This window comes from Eptatretus burgeri, chromosome 11 (assembly GCF_056783735.1).
Source record: "Eptatretus burgeri isolate ZD-2024b chromosome 11, Ebu_testis_v1, whole genome shotgun sequence".
Lineage (NCBI taxonomy): Eukaryota > Metazoa > Chordata > Myxini > Myxiniformes > Myxinidae > Eptatretus > Eptatretus burgeri.
The window spans coordinates 33363774-33388490 of NC_140971.1; the positions used below are offsets into that span (position 1 = coordinate 33363774).

General features: G+C 35.9%; 1 protein-coding gene and 1 long non-coding RNA gene across 2 annotated transcripts in view; both read left to right on the forward strand.

Annotated features, from left to right (window-relative positions):
* The window catches only part of LOC147016808 (immunoglobulin superfamily DCC subclass member 4-like), a 187248-nt gene that overhangs the window by 5894 nt on the left and 156637 nt on the right, over positions 1-24717 (forward strand). The gene's annotated exons all lie outside the window — the stretch shown is intronic.
* On the forward strand, positions 6095-7499 carry LOC147016809 (uncharacterized). The gene is made up of 4 exons (XR_015049187.1): positions 6095-6403; positions 6497-6655; positions 7006-7063; positions 7347-7499. It is a non-coding gene; the product is annotated as an uncharacterized LOC147016809 (long non-coding RNA).

The window sequence follows — 24717 nt, forward strand, 5'->3', positions numbered from 1 at the left end:
GATCTTTCTTGGGAAAACCAGATTTCAAAATTTGTCCCCAAAGCCAGCTGGCGACTGGGCATCATCCATCATACAAGCCCTTCCTTGGCACACCTGAACTCCTAATGACCTACAAGGCCTTCATCCACAGCTTGATGGAGTAATGCTCTCTCCTCTGGTTTGGCTCCACTGCCTCACACATTGGTCAGCTTGACACCATGGAAAGCAAGGCCTGTAAAGATCAATGGAATCTCCTGCATGCCTGGTGTTGGCTCAATGGTTTGGGTGGTGGGCTTGGGATCCTCGGGGTCCTGAATTCAAATCCTGTTTGGCTTTTGAAATAATACTGGATGGGGTTGACTCAGCCTGTCATCCTTCTGAGATTGTCATCCTTCTGAGGTCGGCAAAATGAGTACCAGCTTGCTGGGATGATTGAGCCATTCGAGAATCCAGCGGTGGAGTGGTGACCTGTCCAGAATTGTGCCCAATATCCAAGGAGACTGCTTTGGCAGCATCAATGCTCTGCACAGGGTATGATCCAAATGGATGGATGGCATCTCCTGTGTTGAAGCTGAGTTGATGGGCCTATCATTTTCCCATCGCAGACAGGTTGGTGGTCTGTCTGTCTTCTACCACCTCCTTTCTGGTCTTGCACCCTCTGCTCTCTCTGTGCTTTATCCCCTGACCCCCAGGTTCCTGCAAGGTGCACATGGTTCACCATCAACCCCACCATCACCATCTCTCTGTTATTAGAGAACCACCTCAGCACTGTTGAGTCTGGCATTTCACTCAGGCCGACTGGCAGGAACTTCAAGCAGCCATCAAACTTCTGGATTGGTTTCCCATCTCTACTTCCTCCGACATCAACTCGTCCTGGGAATTCTTTCAAAGAAACTTGCTCTCTCTCATGCACATATTTTTCCCATCTCATTTTCAGTTGTCCTACCCTACCTCCCGCCCATGGTTCACTGAAGGTTGTGGCGAGGCAGTTATCCTGAAACAACTTGCTTTCACCTCATGGAAGGCTCATCCAACTGAAGGCAATCTCAGTTCCTTCCACAAAGCTCAGAACAAGTGTGTATCTACCCTCAGGAGAGCCAGAAAACAACATCTTTCTCATCTCAAGTCTAAACTCTCAAACCTGTCTCCCTCCTCCAAATCCTGGTTGTGCCTACTTAAGTCTGTCTCTGGTGTATGTTTCCCCTCTATCCCCTCCCTTACCTCAAATGGTCACACAGCTGACATGACATGTGAAAAGGCTGAATGCCTAAACTCCAAATATTGTGTCCCAAACCCATTGCTTTCTATACCCACCTTAACCAGTCACACCCAGCTGCTCCTGGACTCTGTAACCTTTTCTCCTGACAAGGTGGAGAGTTTGCTGTCAAACCTCGAGTCAGATTCTGCAACCGGTCCAGACGGCATCAGCCCACGTGTCCTCAAAACCTGCTCTACTGCTCTTGCTCACCCTCTCTCTGTTCTATTCACCCTCTCGTTTGCTCAAGGTCATCTGCCATCTGCTTGGAAATCAGAAAACATCACTGCCCTGTATAAAAAGGTGAAAAACAGATCCCTGCAACTACAGACCAATCAAATTCTCCCAATCAGCAGCAAAGTTATAGAATCCATCATTGCTTCTGACATTAAATCCATCCTCTTCTCCAATGGCTTGATTTCCAATCATTAATTTGGATTCAGACCAGGTCACTCTACTCAGGATATGCTGCTTCTGCTCTCCCAACAATGGATGGAGATCCTCAATGCCAGACATGAAATCAGAGCCATCCCCTTTGACATGCCGTGTGCTTTAAATATGGTCTGCCACGCTGCCCTGCTCACCGAACTCTCTTCCTATGGTATCCAAGGACATCTCCACTCATCGCTTGAATACCTCTCCTGTGACAGCCAACATGTGGCCCTTTATAGAGTTCTCTCATACCCTCGTCCTATCCAGGCTGAAGTTCCTCAAGGCAGTGTTCTGGGCCCTGTTCTTTTTGTGGTTTCTATCAATGATAGCTCTGACTCTGAAAGTCCTCTTTATCTCTTTGCTGATGACTCCACCATTCACCCTCTGCCATACCATCTCTCCAAAACGCCTATGTCTCTCCGAAAGGACCGTCTGGAACCCCCCCACCCCCACCCCCATATACTTTCTCAACAATCGTCTTGAAGAAGTCCTTTCATTAAATCTTCTGGGTTTCACTATCTGTCCAAGCTGGCCTCCAAAGCCAGTTGCCGACTGGGCATCTTCTCTTCATGCAAAGTCCTTCCTTGGCACACCTGAGCTCCTGACCACATATAAAGCTTTTGTCTGCAGCCTGATGGAGTACTGCTCTTCCCTCTGGGCTGGTGCTCCCACCTTTCACCTTTCTCGGCTTCACGCTGTGGAAACCAAGGCATTTAAGATCATTGTGATCTCCCGTGATGAGGCTGAGTTGATGAGTCTCTCACTCTCTCACCACAGGCAAGTCGTTGGTCTTTATGTCTTCTACCGTCTCCTCTCCGTCTTCGCCCCCCTCCCCCCCTCATATTTCCTCAAGGTCAGCCAGCAACCCCCTTCTGGTGAAACTGCCAAAATCAAGAATCACTGCTCACCTTCACTCTGTCAATCCTCTTTTTTATCACCTTTGGAAGAAACTCCAACACTCTCTTCAATTCCACCCCTCCCTCCAGGTCTTCAATACAGCTGTTCACCACCATCTCATATCTTCCCCCATCCAAAACCACGATCTTTTCTACCCCCATTAATCCACCCCAAACCCACCTCCTTCAAATTCCCTATTTTCCTTCCTGAAAGCCCCTGTAGTGTCTATCTTGTTTACCCTGTGTTCCCTGCCCCATCCCTCTCCCTTCCACAGATCCCCTATTGTCTCTGTTCCCCACTATTTTGTGCTTCCCTCTCCCATCCCACTTGTGTCTTGCTACCGTTGCTGTACATTCTGTGTGTTAGCTCTGACACGAGTCTCGACAATGTATTTTAAATTAAAAAAATCTCGGAACTCCTCATCTGCTCTGCCCTTTACCTGTTCCTGGACCAAATCAGACTTTGCCTGTTCCTGAACTTCCTTACTCCCAGCGTATTCGCCATTTATTACAATATGTCAAGTCCAGCCATGGGAGGTCTGTCGAGAGCTTGGGAAAATTGAATCTCGCAAAGCCTGACAACATCTCTGCCAGACTTATCCACCAGTTCTCTTTCAAACCAGCTGAACATCTGATGGACATAACTAATGTGTCATACAAGCAACAGACAGTTCTAGTGCAATGGAAAAGGGCATGTGTTGTTCCTATTCCAAAATCGTCATCTGACACTATCCACAACTTGCGTCCAGTTGCTCAAGTTGCCCACTTATCAAAAATTGCAGAACACTTCATAGCAGAGCGAACGATGGAAGCAATGAAGCAGAACCTTAACCCCAAACTGTTTGGAAACATTAAAGGTGTATCAACTTCACATTGTCTGATTGATATTCTGCACACACTTCATGAGCGTGCAGAAATACCAGGATCAATTTCCTCGATGATGCTTATAGATATTTCTAAAGCTTTCGACCGCATTGATCACATGATCGCTATTTCAAAACTCTTACAAATGGGAGTTGATTCATCTCTTGTTTCTTGGATAAGTGACTTTATTTCAAATTGTGAACAGTATGTTAAGTTCACGGACAAGGTCTCTGAATGGATGCACATTAATGCCGGAGCTCCCCAGGGAACAAAGTTGGGACCTGTTGTATTTCTTGCCATGATCAACGATGCTGTTCGCCCCACTACAGCAACATTGCCACCGGTATTCACTGATTCAAATAGGTTGATGACCTCACATTCATTGAAAACCATAGTACTCACACTGAATCTCACATGCCAGCTGTTCTTGAACAACTTCATAACTGAGCTGTACGGAACGGAATGTATCTCAACCACAAAAAGTGTGCGATTGTTGACATCTGTTTCACTTTAAATAAACCACCCCCTTCTCACTTGTCATTGAATGATATTGTACTCCAAAATTGTAAAATCATTAAACTGTTGGGCATCTTCATCCAGGCAGATTTGAAATGGGATGCACATGTCAGTTGTATTGTTAAAAGAGTTCAGTCATTTACACATGATTCAGAAGTTAAAATACTATTCCCTCCCAAGGAACGCTCTTGTAACCATTTTCACATCTTCTGTTCGCCCCACATTAGAATACAGAGCTCCTGTGTGGTCAAGCGGAATTAGCAGCTGGGCAATGTTGTTGAATTTGTTCAGAAAAGGGCTTGTAGACTTATCCTTGGCCCACAGTACTGCAGCGACTCGGATGCTTTACGTGATTATGGTTTGGAGTCACTTGAAAAGGGACGTGAACAACTTTGTTGTTTTATCGCGAGATTGCTCCAAAATTCCAAACTTCACCACTTGTTACCTGCAGACAGATCTCATAGCAGCTATCAGCTACACAACTCAAAACAACTAACTGAATTCAAATGTAAAACCACAAGATTCAAAAACAGCCCAAATGTCATTTCTCATCTGCACAATGAATAAACTGCGGTGATTGTTAATCTTTGAACTTTCATGTTCTGTGAATTGTTAACCCTTTGAACCCTGGGCTCCTTTGACTTTGGGCTCCCCCATCCTGGGCTCTCTGGAGAAAAATCCGGCCATTCGGATTTATGGAGGTTTGAATAGTGGCTGGTAAACCGGCCATTGGGGTATATGGAGGTTTGAATAGTGGCTGGTAAACCGGCCATTGGGGTATATGGAGGTTTGAATAGTGGCTGGTAAACAAGCCGCTCAGGCATATAGACTTTTGAATAGCGGCTGGTAAACCGGCCATTGAGGTATATGGAGGTTTGAATAGCGGCTGGTAAACCGGCCATTGAGGTATATGGAGGTTTGAATAGTGGCTGGTAAACCGGCCATTGAGGTATATGGAGGTTTGAATAGTGGCTGGTAAACCGGCTATTGGGGTATATGGAGGTTTGAATAGCGGCTGGTAAACCGGCCATTGAGAGTAGGGTGAATATACTGGTTCTGGCTCACTTTTCCCCATGTAAATGAATGGGGGATTTTCAGCGATTCATATTTTTTTTCCCTAAAAATAAACCCCCTTTTTATCCCAAGGTATATTTATTTGTCTCCCCTTTTAACCTGGGGACACTTTTTTTTTCAAATAATCCATGCAATAAGATAAAGATTTGTTCAAGTAGTAAAGTGGTAATGTGATTTGTTAAAGGTGATTCGAAAGAAATATCTGAAACGTCTAAGTCTCGGGACACTTTATCAAATAACCGATGCATATTGTTTCGCTCACTCATTGAACCTATAAAGATTTGTTCATTCTCAAATTCCTTCAATAGTTTAATTTTCTTTGCACAATAATCCCCATATAAAATATTGAAAAACAAAACATTTGAATCTTTATATTTTTTAAGATACCCCTTTTGTGCCATTACAAAATGATAAACTTCTCTTAATGATCTCATCTGGCCACCGCCCGAGTTGCAAATCATTTTTGTGTATAAACCACGCCATAAAAAAAGTTTTGTTTCAAATGTTTTCAGTTCATGCCGTGAAAATGAGGAAGTGTTTTTTTGACACTGTCGTGCTGTGAAAATGAGGAAGTGTTTTTGGACAGTCATGCTGTGAAAAAAAAACAGGAACTATTCTGTGAGACAAGGTCTCGTGTTTATATTTTATCTCAGAACACGAACTGAAAACATGTTTAATCAAAACCATTTTAGGGTATTTTAAGTATGTTTTAAAAATGATTCATACAATTTGAGAATATATCTCCCAGTTATTTTCCAAGCTGTCTCACCCGAAGCGTCATTTCCTGTGGCCACACCCAATGATTAAGCAATCTCCTCATCGTTGCTTTATAAGTGATTCGCCAGACAAAGTTTCTGCCAGACGGGATTTTCATTTTTACAACTGAGACATGAGCGATCTTTCTTCCGCGAACAAAACAGCTCAACACAAAGTTGGTAAGCCTGTGTATAGGTTCCTCTTTGAACGATGAAGCAATTGATTATAAATTAAATCGTGATAATTCTGATATATATATATATATATATATATATATATATATATATATATATATATATATATATATATATATATATATATATATATATATATATATATATATATATATATATATATATATATATATATATATATATATATATATATATATATTTTTCTTGGCAGGTCCTTGGAAGAAGAGCAGTTTACATATCACGACGAGGTGCATGAAATTAATGCTCTTATTGAAGAGGTCAATCATCTTACAAGAGAATTGAAAAACATTTTTAAAGACTGACACGACGTCTTATCACGGCCTCTGATCTTTTTGCCATCTTGTACCAATGGTAAAAAAAAACTGAGACATGGACTCACTCTCTTCCGATGAAGATAACAGCTCACTACAAAGTTGGTAAGTTTGTGTATGGTTTCCTCTTTGAACAATGAAGCAAATGATTATAAATTAAATCGTGATAATGCGAAAATATATATTTTTTCCTGGCAGGTCCTTGGAAGAAGTGGAGTTTACATATCACGATGAGGTGCATCAAATGAATGCTCTTATTGAAGAGGTCAATGATTTTAGAAGAGAATTGAAAAACATTGAAAATGACTGGTACGAAGTCTTATCACGGCCTCTGATCTCGAATGAATTAAACCAATGGTGAGACACGTGTGTGTGTGTGTGTGTGTGTGTGTGTGTGTGTGTGTGTGTGTGTGTGTGTGTGTGTGTGTGTGTGTGTGCGTGTGTGTGTGTATATATATATATGTGTGTGTGTGTGTGCGTGTGTGTGTGTGTATATATGTGTGTGTGTGCGTGTGTGTGTGTGTGTGTGTGTGTGTGTGTGTGTGTGTGTGTGTGTGTGTATATGTGTGTCTCTTTCCCTGTCTGTTTGTCTCTCTCTATCTCTCCCTGTCTGTCTCTTTGTATCTCTCTCTGTCTGTCTGTCTACCTACCTCTCTCTGTCTGTCTCTCCATCTATACCCTTGACTCATTATTTTGTTTTTTTTCAGCGCTATCACACAACATCAGCTGTTGAAGCAATCTGGTAGAACACATGATTTTCTGGAGGTAAATGTTTCTGAATTATTATTTAGTTATTCTTTTATTAACATCACTCTCTCTTTGGAATGTCGTCTTATGTTGGTTGCATCATTAGTTTGGACGCGGTTTTGCCAGTACACTGGAATTCATTTTATTGGCCTTGAAAGGATGACAGGCTGAGTCGGCCTCCTGGTGTGTTAATTCAGTGGTCAACGAGGTTTGAACTTAGAACCAACACCAGGCTTACTCATATTACCATGTAATTATCTTTATAAAACCTAATTATTATCCACTTTTTGTTTCAAAACAGAATATGGTGTCTGAGTTTCAACATCACAAGACATCTGAAGAAGATTGCTGGGAAAGATTATACATTCTCGCAAATGAATATTTAATATTTGCAATTTTGATTAATTATATTTGTTTTGTTTACAATTACTTGATTTTGAATTTCAAAGAAAGGATTAAGACATGAAGGGGGGGTAGGTGCGCTCCCCCAATGACCCATCACCCCCTCATCCCACCCCTCCCCTCCCCATGTGTGTGTGTGTGGGGAAGGGTGGGGGTGGGATGAGGGAGGTGGTGGGTCATTGGGGGGCGCACAGGGGGATGAGGGGGTGGGGCTTGTGTGGGAGGGGCTTGTGTGGGTGGGGTTTATGTGGGCGGGGCTTCGGTGGGGCTTGTGTGGGCGGGGTGTGTGTGGGTGGGGCTTGTGTGGGTGGGGCTTGTGTGGGTGGGACTTGTGTGGGCGGGGCTTCGGTGGGAGGGGTTTATGTGGGTGGAGCTTGTGTGGACAGGGTTTATGTGGGCAGGGTTTATGTGGGTGGAGCTTGTGTGGGCAGGGTTTATGTGGATGAGGCTTATGTGGATGAGGTTTGTGTGGATAAATGGATGGGTGGATGGGTGGATGGGTGGAGCTTGTGTGGATGGGTGGATAATTTTTTAATTAAATAAACATGTTGTGTGTGGGGAACTAATTAACTAATCACTAATTATGTGAATATGATGAATATGGGTGGAGCTTGTGTGGAGCATGTGGGGGGTTTGTGTGTGGTGGGGTTTATGTGGGGTTTGTGTGGGGTGGGGTTTGTGTGGAGCTTATGTGGGGTGGGGTTTGTGTGGGTGGGTTTTGTGTGGGCGGAGTCAAAAAGGGGCGGAGTCAAAAAATTTCAATTTATCTTTGTCTTTTGTAATTCCTGTGAATAAAATGAACCTAAAATCTCTTCCCCTTCCAAATCATATATCTTATAAGTCCAAGGAACCGTATCTATTACATCAACAATTTTAAAAAGTTCGTTCATCCATCTTTTAATATAACCTTTTTCAAAATGAGATTTCCACCTATATATTATTACGATATCACCAACTTTGAACTTAGGTTTTCTAACATTAATCTCTTTTTCATATTTTAATTTTGTAAATGTTTCTGATGGTTTCATATTTGTTGACGTGTGAATCGTGTCATGATACTTATCCACAATATCCTCAATAAAAGATGACCATTGTTGTGAACCGAGTTGTGTGAATTTTTTATATAGTCTCTCTTTTAAGGTACGATTAAAACGTTCAACAACAACTGCCTTCCCTTCATTAAAGGTACTGTATAATGTAATACTGTTGTTTTTTAGAAAATTCATAAATGTCTGGTTATAAAACTCTCTACCCTCATCAGTCCACAATTTTTTAGGTTTTCTCTTACTTTTATTAAATATCTGTTGAAAGGCTAACATAAGAGTATTACCTGTTTTGTTTTTTAATGGTACAACCCATGCGTATCTACTCCTCAAATCAATAACGGTTAAAGCATACTTGTACCCCTTATCATTATTGAGTTCAATCAAATCAGCAAACCAGATATAATCAACTTCCTTGGAATAAACTTTCCTTCTCTGAAACTTTGTGAATATTGGTTTATGTAATTCATCAGCTAATTGCTCTTCAGTCTTAATGACATCATTAGAGCCTATAAGTTTTTTGAATTTCCAAGTCCGAGTTTCAATTTAGCACTGATCATCTTCTTCACAATGAACTGATCAACTTTTTCTCTCAAGGTTGGATTTTGTATCAGAGACAAATTATACAACATTTCTCTATCGGCTTCTTGCTTTTCTTCCAACGTTGTGGTATTCCCATAATCAATATCGTGTCTCATGCACACTTCATCAACTCTATTGATGGGCTTACTCCAGGATTTAGGATTGTCTGCCTCATCTAATCTTTTATCCAAGTTTGTGCCTGGACCACAGAAAGAATACCCTGGAAGATGTAATTCCCCTGGTATTCCAGTAGTTGTAAATTTACTTCCTGATAAAAACTTTTGTATATCTCCTCCTCGTTTGTGTTTGGAGATAAATTGATTTTTTTTGAACCACACACCGAACATATACCTTTTTGTATAACCCTGTTATTTTTACTTTTAATATATGAAATATTTTTAGTATTAGTTTTCTTTTTACATTTGAGACAATAACTCATTTATTTATGTGAAAAATTCCTGCAGAGTGCAAAGACCTTTTTAGTTTCCAACATGCACATTTGAATCTTAATTTTTAAAACATAAAGAATCCTTAGAAATGCCTTCACTCTCTCCTCCATTTATTTAAGAAAAAAAATAAAAATGAAAAACTTGAATTAAAATGAATATCTTGTCGATGTCAATATTGTTGTCGAAAGTATTGCAAATAGACTTGTCAATTCGTTGTTTTCCTCCTCGGTGGGTTGAGTTATTTTCTGTAATACCCCTAATCTTTTTTTAATCTCACTGGTTTCCATATTTTGATATTTATTTTGTCTCGCTCTTTCCTCCCTCTCCTTCTCCCTCTCCTTCTCCCTCTCCTTCTCTCTGTCCTCCTTCTCTTTCTTCTCCCTCTCCTCCTTCTCTCTCTCTTCTCCTTTTCCTCCTTCTCTTTCTTCTCCCTCTCCTCCTTCTCTCTCTTCTCCTTTTCCTTCTCTTCCCTCTCTTCTTCAACTCCTTCCTCATCCCTTATTATCCTTGAATCGCTTACACCCCATAGAATATCATACATATATTCATCAGGTTTTCTTGTTATTCCTGTATCCAAAATAATTTTTTTTACAACAGGAAACCAATAAAATTTCTTTTGAATTTCTAAAAGAGCCTTACCTTTTCTTAACTTTATAATTCTTTCATTATTTAACATTTTCATTAAATCTAAAGTTGACGGTTTATCAACATCAGCATAATGCCAATCTTTTATTGAAAATACCTCATTCTTATGTTGTAGAACATATTTATTAAAATACCGAATACCCTTTTCTTGAAGGTATGCTTGGACACAGAAATGATAATTTTCTTGAAGCCTTCTTGCTGTCATTTATGTATTAGAAATATATGTTAGAATAATATTATGGCACGAAACACCTCCCCATCTTCCCATAGTTAAATCATTTTGTATTTCCTTACTTATTATATATAATCCTGTTTTTTTCTGTTTTCATGAGATAAACAAGGGCAAAACCATTATTATATTTACCCTTATTAAATTCTTTTATTTGTTGTTTACTAATCGTGGCCCCACAAAACTCATTCTCGATACCAAGTGGATAATATTCTTCCTTACGAGACTGATTTAATTGTTCCAGGTCTTCGAGGTTAATTTTAAATGACCAATTATACCCTAAATCATTCATATCATACCCCCATTGTTCTATTCTCATACAAACGATACGCCCTTCTTTATAAAAATTTATTTTAATTCGAACTGTGAATTCTGTATGACCTGGAGATAATATCAACACTTCTGTATCTTTGGAATACACGGCCGTTTTATTTAAGGATATATATTGTGATAAATCACTTAATCTCACCAAGTCATTCGCGTCAGTCGGGCTTGGATCATTTTTTAATTTAGAAGCATTTTTCATGTTAATATTTTTGGTTATATTATATTTATGTCGTTCAGCCTGTGCCTTTGTGTAATAATTTGATAAATCAATAACAAGTTCTTGAGATACACCAAAGATAGAACCATCTTTACCAACATAAGTCATTTATATTAGATTAAAAATAATATCATAAAATTTTTTTATTTTTGTTGAGTTGAAATAACACATATAGACATAATTGACCACAACACTTGGAATTTAATTCTTGGACTTGAAATGTTTGATAAACACCATTCTGTAAGAATTTTATGACTTCAACAGGTGGTGGAAGACCAAAACTATCAAAATAATATTTGTCTTGACTATTAAAAATACAAACCCAATGAGAACCGTTCCCATTATTATCTTCTAAGTTCATAATAATATTCTTTGTATGTTTCGGCACATTTGTTAATTCATCTCTCATACAAATAACCACATTATGAATTTTTAATTTCTTACAATATTTGACAAGTTGTAAATTTGATGTTGTATTCTTTCCAAATTCTTTAAACCACTCATCAATGCTCATTTATTTATTAGAAAGATATAATCCATTACCTCTTTTCGTTAATTTTACACCTGCTTGTGCTATAGAAGAAAGCATATCTCCAACTAACAATCTCGCTTTATCAGGCAGACCTTCAAGTTTTTCAGCAAAATCTACAATTGCACCACTTCCTCTAATTTGTTTCTCCAACTCTTTGTTATGTCTTTCCAATTCTTTTTGAGCCTGGAGTTGAGCCTTCCTTTCGTTGGCAGTTTTCACCGCTGTTGAAATACCACCCGTCAATGCTCCAACCGCACTTAAACCAGCAAATAAAGGAATTAGAAATGGGAGAAATCCTCCACTCGTCTCTCTTATTGAATATTTTTTCAACATTGGTTTTGTCATTTTAATTTTAAGTGAGCCAGTGTCATTCAAGATTTTAACCTGTTCTCTTGTGAGCAAAACATCAATTCTTACTGCTCCTTTTCTCTGAATTGCATTAACGTTAATCGTACATGGCTTTTGATTTTGAACACAAGATGATAGTTTATGAAGATTGATTTGATTAACATATACCCCAGTTGGTACTTTGTCACTCATTTATTTAACAAAAAATTATGTGAGACTAATCATCACACCATTATCTGTATTAATCTGCAATTCTGTTTCTTCCAAAAGCAAACAATATGTATCAACTTCTTCACTCTCTCCTCTTTCAATGTATAGGGAAGTATCCACTCGATTAGACTTTATAGTTTCCTTTTGAGCGCTCAGGTCAAATGCATAGATTGTATACAAACTTTTAAATGCTGTCATATCCAAAATAGGTTCTTTATTTCCATTACTTTCACACACCTTTTGGTAAGACTTATATGCTTCAGCAAAATCATTTTTTTCCCAATTAATTTCCAATCTATCTCGTGGATAAAATGTTCCATCTAGAGAAACGCGAAGTTGTTTCACCTTAGCATTATCACTCAATGCATTATTCTTATCAGTCGCAGTATCACCATCTGGCTTTTTAAAAATGATCCACAGATATCGTGGCTTTCCTTCCAGAACACCCAAATTCCACGTGTAAGTAGTTTGGTTGAGTTTAACGTGTTGACATCTTCTTTTGAGGTATGATACACTGAGTGGTTTCTTTGAGTTAAGTCTTCGATTCAACATCTCTTCTGTTTTAAGATTAGGAGTATATTCACTGATATACCAACTCATCTCCTCAATTACAAATTTATTCTGATCACCAAAAGCATTACCAACACCAAAAAGCAATCGATTTTCATTATCATTCCTTTGTAGTTGAAATCTAATTTTAAGACCATACAGAACTTTATCATGATCACAAAATCCAAATATACCTTGAAGAGGAACTGCCACAGTAAAACTATTTACTGCTTTTGTATCATCATTATACATTCCTTTCCTTTGAGTATATCCAGGGTCTGTGTTTGTTCCCATTGACATATCAGGAATAAAACCTTCGACAGACCCCTTTCCCATTCTATCACTGAATGTATAGAGTGTAAATTTCATCATTTCAGATACAGCAGAGACATAATCAACCACTTCAACTTCTTGTGTTCCAATATACAAACGCACACTATCAAACATTTTCCAGAAGAAATCATTTACAAGTGTAGCGTTTGTGTTATTCCCAGCTTTAGTGAATTTAAATTTACACAACAAGAAACTTTCGGAGAGATTCAAATAGGTTTGTTGATTATTTATTTCAAAACTTTTTGTACCATTCGTATTCCAGTCTGTTCCAGTTATTGCATTTACCTTGAAGTAATCTTCTTTTTTAGTGGAGTTTGAGATAATAATAGTATCATCCAAATCATAGATACTATCAATTGCTTCCATACTTGTATTTATTTAGGAAAAAAAGATGTTGAAACTTTTGAAACCCTGATCCAAGTATTTGAATTATTTTCTGTTGTTCTTGGGGGGACAACTGAGTTTTGCCTTTCTTAATTTCTTTTATTGCTTGTAATTTATGAGATTCCTTCTGGGCATCTTTTATGCTCTTTACAGCACCTGCTACATTTCCCACAGCAGAAGCAGTTGAACCAATTAGATCTTTATGTTTAAGAATAGTTGAACCAATACCCATGAGAGTATAAATTATCCCATCTCCTCTAAATAGATGTCCAACACCCCTTTGTCTCTTAGGTTTATAGTATCCTCAACCAAGATACATACCTTCGCCCTTGTAGTATGTGGAAAGGAACATCCCATCCCCTGTAATTATTTTATATTTTCCCAACTCGTGTTTCCTCACAATAACCATCGTATTTATTTATTGGAAAACTTCACGTAGGTGAATTCTGATGGATATAACTTCTCCATTAAAATAAATCATACGATTATCTTGGGCGGTTATCCTAAAATTTACTCTGTGTATGGTTTTTCCTGACACAGGGAGATAAACCAAATTTTTGGGTTCCATATTGAATTTATAACCAATTGGGGTTGAGTATGCGCTGAATGAAAATATTGCATTTGTTTTTTATCCATCATTATAAGCACCATCAATCAAATCACAGTGAATTAACACCGAATTTATTCCTGAGGATATTTGAATGACATTATCACTGTAAAACGTCCCATTAGTTTCAATCTTTTTTGAGGAGAAACCCAATAACTCTCTAAATGAATTATCAATTGTGAAATCAACCTTGTAGTTATTTTTAACTTTAATCGTTGATTTTGAAGTATGTTTTTGAATGTCTATAACAATATTTTTTGGTTCATCACCCTGTTCTTTCATAAGACGAGCAATTTCGGAAGATATTTGAGAAATCTCATATGCTCCGGGTGAGACTGTTATCGTTTTGTATCCACTTCCGGGATTATAACTAAAGTTGTCATTTTTATCTGTTATATTAAATAAGGTATAAGTTTCCATGGACAATAAAGATGCCTCATATTCTTTTGTTGGGTCAAGTTGTAGTGGGTATGGGAATGAAGATGTGTGGTCGCTTGTTGTGAAATTGAAACTAAGGATTGTGCTTCTCATCTTATTTAATATGAGATAAAATGTCTTTATATTGATATTTATTAATTATTTTCATGTTCATCAACTGGTCTAAAATGGCTGATGCTTCATTAAAACAATTGTTATTTCCAGCCTTCTTACTACCTAACAACAATAACAGTCTATTAACTAATTGCGATGGGTCATTTGGAAGAAAACTAATACCTGAACCAAGGATACTTAAAGCCTGAATAATGTATTTCTCCTCATTTTTCCTACCTTTACTAGAAATACTAACCCTATAATTTAGAGTGTTCAGCAGATCAATATATACTCTATCATCATTATTTTTCATATCCAATGGTTTATCAATATACTTTGATTCATCCCTCACAGTTGAACCTTGTCTTCCATCTTTTGTGAGAAGAAACATTAATCTCGGAGTTAGTTTAACAGGGGGTTGAGCAGAACCAAAGAACCTTAATTCATCATTAAATATCAATACCTTTTCTTGAACAAGATGAAATATTGCTGATTGTTCTGTTGGAATGAGTCCTGCTTTGGTTTTTGAATCCGCTGAATATTCATTGTTTTGAACAGCATTCACAATATAATCAGGGGGTCGATTAATCTCTTCCAGTTGTTGAAATAAACCTTCATCATCATATTCTAATTCTCCTAAATGCTCTAATTCTTCCTCCGTCATTTGATCAAAATCTTTTAACATTTGAAGTTTTTTAGGAGTATATTCTACTGTGGGAACTGTGGAAACATCTTTCATTTTTTCTTGGGAAGTTTTTAAAAGTGGTTTAAAAAATTTCTCTTGTTTTCTTTCAAATGCTTCTTTGCCCGTTAGTTTCTGTCTGCGTTTCTTCTTTATGTCTTCCTGCTGTTTTACAACTTTTGAAACCAACTCTTGATGTTCCTTAAATCTTCCTGCTCCTTCTTTTGCATCCATTTATTTATTGTGAAATATCATTTAATGAATTGTAAAGATCAACAGGGAAATTTTCCTTTTCTTCATCATTCAAGTAGATGTGTTCAAATAAATCCTTTTCTTTAAATATTTCATCAAATTCTTTATTAACATTAATGCGAGTTGTAATTTCTTCTTCATTAATACTTGCATCTCTGCTTTTCATACGTTTGCGTTGAGTTTCTTCATCAACATCAAAACCGAATGATAAAATCTTCACTCCGCTCAGATGTTTAATAATTTGTCTCGTTCCTTCTGGATTAGTTTCTAATATCCCAAGACCACCAGATTTTAGTTTCCTTAACTCACTCTTACAATGTGAATATTTTGTTGTACCAAGAGAAACCTCCTCAAATATTTGACCTTCATTCCTCAATCGCATATGTTCCCCCACTGAAATATAGTGATAATCTTCACCTTTTACTTCTCCAGGTCTTATTGCTCTAGTTGTTGTTGATACAATGCGTATCACGGGGTGTTTTTTAAGTAAATTTACAATATTCTCATTTGTACTACACAAGAACCTTGATTTATGAAAGTTTTTTCCAGAAGCAGATTTACCCACAAGATTTACAATAATAGTTGTCATTTATATATGTAATTGTTTATAAAACAAAAAATATATCCCTTAATATCTCATCTTGTTTCACAACAATATATTTATATTTTTCAGTCGTGTGCTTCATGTAATCCTCAAATTTCCTTTTACTACATAATGTAGAACAATTATCTCTCCAAAAATTATTGATATCTATTGAATTTAACTTGAATAAAATAAAAGTATTAGCATTGTTTCTGATGGAACGACGGGGAAGTTGAAAGTACGATTGACTAAGATAAATACAATTACAAGAAGAATGTCTCCCTCTTGTGTAGTAGCTGTCCATTACCGTTTGGTTTCTCTCATTAACAGAATCATCAAAGATAACGAGGTTCTTTTTTGATTTATCCAAATCTTGGGGAGACGGTATATCATCCGTATTATCACTAAGAATACAAGTTATAGGATTTGATTTCTTTTTACATCTCTGTGTATCACAAAATAGTTAAATTATATCTTCAATGTTATTATCATTTAGGTTTTTTGACGTTTAAATAAACCGATTATATCTTCTTTTTGAAGACCAGCATTAAAACCTTGTGAGAGTAGTTGATACTCTGGTTGAAAACTCGACTTTGTGAAAATTATTAAATTATCATAATCTAAAAAGTTGGGAGTGAGGAGCATCTTTAAAAGTAAGCAGGTTTTTCCACATCCACTTGAACCAACTATGAGACATCTTAATGAATTTGGGAGATTTTTATGGTTGTTAAATTTTATCTTATTTTCCCAAATGGGTAAAAAATCATTCATTTATATATTTGGAAAACAGGTTATTTAATTTATTATTGGCTTTTTTAGAAACTCTATATTTTATCCTAAGTTCAGGTTTAATTTCAAGATAACCCATTATTTTATTTATACAATATCTTGTGTTGATATTTCCCTGAAAATTACATCCATGAATAATATATAACAACAATCCTTTGAACATTTCTCTTATACGTTCAGTTTCTTCCCTTGTAAGGAAAGGTGTGTTATCACCCTCATACTTTACATTCATTTCTCTAATCAATCTTGTAAAGTAATTCATTTTTGGTGTAAATCTAAAAGAATTATTTTCCTTTTTATATTTTTTATTATCATTAATTAGAAGATAATCACAGAATATACATTGTTTATAGGCTTTTGACTCTGTGTTTAATCCCCGTCTTTCACACGCAGGACAATTCTCAAATTTGTCATATAAAGAATCAGGAAAGTCTAGCATATTTATAAAGTAAAACTTTACTTAAACTGAAATTCATCTATACTTTCAGTTGTATATTGACTCATATTTAATAATATTACCATCGATATCAATATACTTTTTTTCATTACCAGATTCAACGACAACATTTTTTATATTAAAGGTAATTTTAAAATGATCGTTAACTACTATTGAACGAAATGTCATTTCACCTGATATATTAACATCCTTTATTTCATCAGGATTTACATCTTTAGGGTTGTTGAAAAAAATACAAATTTCTCCTTGCATATTACAGATGGTCTTATCCTTTTCTTTCTAAAGCTTCATCCATAAGTTATTTGTTTTTTGATACTTTTTCTTGTTTCATTGCTTTTTCTAGTTTTGAATATATTACCAGAAGGAGAGGAGAAACTTTTGTTAGAGATACTTTAATTGATGTTCTACCAGGTATACTAAAAGCCCTTCCACTGAAGGAAATTGAAGAACTCATTATTTACCATAATTGTTTTTATCCAATAGTTGTTATATTTATCTTTGTTCAATTTTACATCCTTGACATATTTCTCAGTATCTTTAACAAATGAAGAGATTGATTGAAACTTGTCTTTTGTGTCTTGAAACATTGTATTTATTAAGTGAAAAAGTTGGAGGATAAAATGGTTTTAAGCACAGATTCACCTGTAAAATAAACGAAATTTTCATCAAGAAAATTTTAGTTTAAGCAAAGATTTATTATATAAATATGGTGAATACAACATACTGCGATGTTTGTATTCACAAATATAAACATTATAGAAAACACCTCTGAACCAACAAACACACATTTAATCTATTTCATAAAATATCTCCTCTTGAGTTGGAAAGAAAACATTGTGATATCTGCTCAAAGGATGTTTTGAAGAGTAGTTATAATAGACATCTTCAATCACAAAAACACAAGAAAAATGAGTTTAAAGTAAAGGGAGACTATTATATTGAAAACACTGATGGGGCATTTAAAGGGCATATAAAAATAAGGATTTTTCAATTTGGAGAACCCGGTCCATCATCAATAGCTGAATCAATTGAAATAGTGAAACCTGATGTTGAAAAAGTTATTAAAAAGATATTAATAGAAATGAAAACTTTAAAGTTTTATATGGGAGTGAAAATGAATATGAAAAGACAAGATGAAGAACAAACTCCTTATATGAGAACAGATCTTCATTTTATAACATCATTTCAAGATTTTTTGAATAGTGGGGTTTATGAAGAACTATCAAAACAAGAGGAGGATGTTGATAATACAGTGGTAGGAAGTGGATTCAATATTAAAAAAAATCATCTTTTTCGATATACACATTCTAAAATCAAACCCTCTTAAAGCTTCTTCTTATATTGAATTACCAAAAGAAATAAAACTAAAGAAGGCAGTTGTTAATATTAAGAACAATGATAATAAATGTTTTCTCTGGTCTGTTCTTGCTCACTTTCATCCACCAAAATGTAATTCAGAAAGAGTAAAACAATATATGAAATATGAGAATACCTTGGACATTAAAGATTTTAAATTCCCAATGCCACTAACAGATATTCCTAAATTTGAGAAAAAGAATAATCTTTCTATTAATGTATATGGATTAACGGATACAAACAAAGTTCAAATATTAAAAATTTCAAACAACTATAAAAATGAAGAAACACACATTGATCTTTTATATTTTAGTGTTGGAAATAATTCACATTACACATACATCAATAATTTATCAAGATTAATCTCTTCTCAGGTATTCAGAACAGCAAACAAAATATATCCTTGTAAGCGATGTCTTAATTCATTTCATACAAAAGAACGATTGGAACAACATTCAAAATATTGTAGTAATCATAAATCAGCTGTAATTACAATGCCTAAACCTGGTGAAAAGATTTCTTTTGAAGATTATAATAAATCTATCATGCACCCATTTGTGATATACGCTGATTTTGAATGTATCCTTAAAAAGATAAATACTGCTTCTCCTAATCCAAAAGAATCATATACAAATAAATATCAAAAACATATTCCTTGTGGTTTCTGTTATTATATCAAATCATCTATTGGAGAAAAGTATAACAAACTTGAACATTATAGTGGAAAAAAAGCTTCATAAGAGTTTGTAAAACAATTAGAAAAGGATTGTATAAGACTCACTAAATTAATGAAAGAAACAAATGAACCGATGAAATTAACCAAAGAAGAAAAATTAGAATTTAGAAAGAACAATATCTGTCATATTTGTGAGGGGGAAATTAAGGAGTCTAAAGTTCGGGATCATTGTCATCTTACTGGTAAATATAGAGGTCCCGCTCATTCCTGTTGTAATCCTAATTATAAATTACCTTCTTTTATTCTAGTCTTTCTTCACAACAGCGCCAACTATGATACACATCTATTTATAAATGAACTTTCAAAAACACCAGGGAATAATTCTACCATAACAAACACAAGTCAAAAGTATATTTCATTTACAAAAATGATATTCACAAAACCTTGAACTACTATTAGGTTTCTAGATTCTTACAAGTTTATGGGAACACCACTAGCCTACTTCGCATCAAATCTAAGCTCCATGGACTCTTTTCCAAATCTTAATTCATTCTTTCCAAAAGAGGAAATTCTCACTAAAGAGGAAATTCTCACTAAAGAGGAAATTCAGATTAAAGAGAGAATTCAAAGTAAAGAGGAAACTCTAATTAATGAGGAAATTAATGAAGAAATTCTAACTGAAGATGAAATTCTAATTATAAAGAAAATTCGAACAATTAATGAAATTCTAACTAAAGAGGAAATTCTGATTAAAGATGAAATTCTGATTAAAGAAGGAATTCTCACGAGAGAGGAAATTCAAACAAGGAATGAAATTCAAAGTAAAGAGAAAATTCTTAGAAGTAAGGGAATTTATCCTTATGATTATATGGATTCATTTATGAGATTTAAAGAAACACAACTTCCTTCAAAAGAAAGTTTCTATAATAACCTTTATGAAGAAGAGATAAGTGATAAGGAATATAAACATGCACAAGAAATATGGAAAATATTTAAGATAAAGAACCTTGGAGAATATCATGATTTATATCTAAAAACAGATGTTTTATTGTTAGCTGATGTGTTTGAAGCTTTTAGATCACTCTGTCATAATAAAAATTGTTATGGATTAGATCCTGCCCACTATTTCACAGCTCCTGGTTTAGCTTGGAGTGCAATGTTGAAAATGACAAAACAAGATATAGATTTAATCAGTGATGTTGATATGCTTTTGATGATTGAGAAGTCCAAAGGAATATCACAAGTATGTTCAAAAAGATATGCTAAAGCAAATAATAAATATCTTCCAAATTATGATAGTGAAAAAGATAGTAATTATTTGATGTATTTTGATGCTAATAATTTGTATGGATGGGCAATGTCTCAATCTCTGCCTTATGGTAAATTAGAGTGGGTGGAAGAAAAGGATTATGAAAAGGCTTTGATGAATATTGTTATTTCTTCTCAAGAGGAATTGAATGACGAAGAAGAAGGTTATTATTTTGAAGTTGATTTGAGGTACCCGAGTGATCTTCATAATAAGCATAAAGACCTTCCTTTTGCATGTGAGAAAGAAACCCCAAAGAAAGAATGGTTCAGTGATTATCATAAAAGTTTTAATATGAAAGGCAAATCAACAGAAAAGTTATTAACAACATTCTATGATAAAGAGGGATATGTTTTTCATCAGAGAAGCTTAAAACTGTTTTTGAGAGAAGGATTGAGAGTAGCTAAAATTCATAGAGTTTTAAAATTTAAACAAAGTCCTTGGGTGAAAAAGTATATTCAATTCAATACAGATATGAGAGCAAATACAAAAGTAAAATTTGAAGGGGACTTTTATAAATTAATGAATAATGCTGTATTTGGAAAGACTATGGAAAATGTTAGAAACAGGCAAAACATTAGATTCGCAACATCTTGGAAAGAAGCTTCGAGATTGATAAATAAACCAAGTTTTGAGAGAGAAGAGGTTTTTTCAGAGAACTTTTCTGCAATTCATATGAAAAAGGAAAGTATTGTAATGGATAAACCAATTTATATTGGAACAGCAGTTCTTGATTTATCAAAGATATTGATGTATGATTATGTGTTTCATGACTTAAAGAAAGAGTATGGTGAAAATGTTTCATTGTTGTATATGGACACTGATAGTTTTATCCTAGATATAAAAACTGATGATGTTTATAAAGATATGAAGAAAAATATTGGTATATGTATATATGTATATGTATATATGTATATTGGAAAATATGTATATGATACAAGTAATTTCAGCAAGAAGAGTGAGTTATTTTCCAAAAAGAATGAAAAGGTTATTGGTAAGTTTAAGGATGAGTTGGGTGGAAAAGTAATGAGTGAGTTTATTGGATTGAGAGCAAAGGCATATGCTTATAAGTATGGTGAACAGATTGATAAGAGGTTAAAGGGAATAAAGAAATATGTAATAAAGAAATCAATAACTTTTAGAAATTATTATAATTGTTTGATGAATAAGAAAGAAGAATATAGGAAAATGAATACAATAAGAAGTTATAAACATAACATATATAGTGAAGAAGTAAATAAAAAGGCATTAGAAGCCTTTGATGATAAGAGATTTATTTTAGATAATGGAAGAGATTGTGTTCCATATGGATATTGTATATATATATGACCGTTTTTACAGCCATTTTTCCCTGCTGTGCAGGGGTTTGGCTTTTTTCTTGAGGCAATGTTTTATGGCCGGATGCCCTTCCAGACGCCAACCCTGGTCGCCTCTTACGACACACAGGGATATGCTACACCTATTCTAACCGGGGCATACACCGGGACCAGTACACTGGCACTCATTTCGCCGACCTCGGAAGGATGACAGGCTGAGTCAACCCCCTGGTGTTGATTCAGCAGCCAACGGGGCTTGAACTCAGGACCCTTGGATCCCAAGCCGCCACCCTAACCACTAAGCCAACACCAGGCTATATGGATATTGTATGATAGAGTGAATAGAATAGATTGTGTTTTAACGATGGGAAGATGGGTTAGGGTTTTTTAAGGGCTACCGCCACGTTTTTTTGCAATATATAAATGGTCAAACCAAGTATTAATCAAACTAAAGAGTGGAGAAAATCTCAGTCTTGGTATATAAATGGAAAACATAATGAATGTGAAAAACATCAAATAAGTCTTATTGAAAAAATAACAAAAACAAAGGTAAATAAAACAAATAAGCGAATCAATTTAAAAAGTAGTAAGTTAGAGGATGTAAAGAAAAAAATGAATATCCTTGAATGGACTGAAAACTTTGATGGTTATCAATTGAACAATGAAAAAACAATTTACTATAATCTCAAAATGATATGTGGCTCAGGAGGTGGTCAAACAAGAGCATTAAGAGAAGTTTATCATTTCGTAATGGCACAAAAGGGGTATCTTAAAAAATATAAAGATTCAAATGTTTTGTTTTTCAATATTTTAGATGGGGATTATTGTGCAAATAAAATTAAACTATTGAAGGAATTTGAGAATGAACAAATCTTTATAGGTTCAATGAGTGAGCTAAACAATATGCATCGGTTATTTGATAAAGAGTGTCCCGAGTCTTAGACGTTTCAGATATTTCTTTCGAATCACCTTTAACAAATCTTTATCTTATTGCATGGATTATTTGAAAAAAAAGTGTCCCCAGGTTAAAAGGGGAGACAAATAAATATACCTTGGGATAAAAAGGGGGTTTATTTTTAGGGAAAAAAAATATGAATCGCTGAAAATCCCCCATTCATTTACATGGGGAAAAGTGAGCCAGAACCAGTATATTCACCCTACTATTGAGGTATATGGAGGTTTGAATAGTGGCTGGTGAACAAGCCGCTCAGGCATATAGACTTTTGAATAGCGGCTGGTAAACCGGCCATTGAGGTATATGGAGGTTTGAATAGCGGCTGGTAAACCGGCCATTGAGGTATATGGAGGTTTGAATAGTGGCTGGTAAACAAGCCGCTCAGGCATATAGACTTTTGAATAGCGGCTGGTAAACCGGCTGCAGGAGGTTTGAATGGCAGGCATTAAACCGGCCGCTCGGGTATATGGAGGATTGAGTAGCGGCTGGTAAACTGGCTGCTTGGGGTTATGTATGATTGAATAGTGGATGGTAACCGGGCGCTCGGGTATATGGAGGTCTGAATAGTGGACGGTAAACCGGCTGCTCGGGTATACAGAGGATTGAATGGTGGACGATAAACTGGCTGCTCGGGTATACAGAGGATTGAATGGTGGACGATAAACTGGCTGCTCGGGTATACAGAGGATTGAATAGTGGACGATAAACTGGCCGCTGGGTTATATGGAGGTTTGAATAGTGGACGGTAAACCGGCCGATTGTGTATATGGAGGTTTAAATATTGGATGATAAACTGGCTGCTTGGGTAAATGGAGGATTGAATAGTGGCTGATAAACCGGCTGCTTGGGTTAATGAAGGATTGAATAGTGGCTGGTAAACCAGCTGCTCGGGTAAATGATGGATTGAATAGTGGCTGGTAAACCGGCTGCTCGGGTTAATGAAGGATTGAATAGTGGCTGGTAAACCAGCTGCTCGGGTTAATGAAGGATTGAATAGTGGACGGTAAACTGGCTGCTTTGGTAAATGAAGGATTGAATAGTGGTTGGTATTCCGGCTGCTCGAGGATACGGATGTTTGAATAGCGGCTGGGAAACTGGCCGCTGGGGTTCAAAGGGTTAAATTATTGTAAAATTGTTGTTTTCTTCATGTTATTTTTATTCTGCTTTGTTGTTCTCTTTATTGCTTTAATATATTTTATTTGTTAAAATTGTCAATTGTAAAACTTAACTCAATTCAGCCTTTGGCTGCGATGAAAGTTGAATAGAAATAAATCATTATTATTATTATTATTATTATTATTATTATTATTATTGTTGTTGTTATTAATCTCTCCCTGGCAAGTTAAAATCCCCCACAATCAATATACTCTTCTCTTACCACCTGTCCTTCTGAAATTTTCATGTACTCCTCCTTCCTCCTCTTTGAATCCACTACTGCAGCATGTGCAACTGCAATGACTTGATCTAAAGTATACCGGAGGGTGCACTACAGGTCAAGGTACTGTATACTTGGTTAAATAACGTGTGCCAAAAGTTGTATCCGGTGCAACTATAAACTATACATATGTGAACATGTCGTAAGGGAGGAGGTACCAGTGGGGTACCGGTGCTGCAATTAAGTTTAAAGGTGATCCCATGGGGACACGAACCCTCAGTTTAAAGGTGATCCCATGGGGACACGAACCTTCAGTTTAAAGGTGATCCCATGGGGCACGAACCCTCAGTTTGAAGGTGATTCCATGGGGACACGACCCCTCAGTTTAAAGTTGATCCCATGGGGACACGAACCCTCAGTTTGAAGGTGATTCCATGGGGACACGAACCCTCAGTTTAAACGTGATCCCATGGGGACACGAACCCTCAGTTTAAACGTGATCCCATGGGGACACGAACCCTCAGTTTAAACGTGATC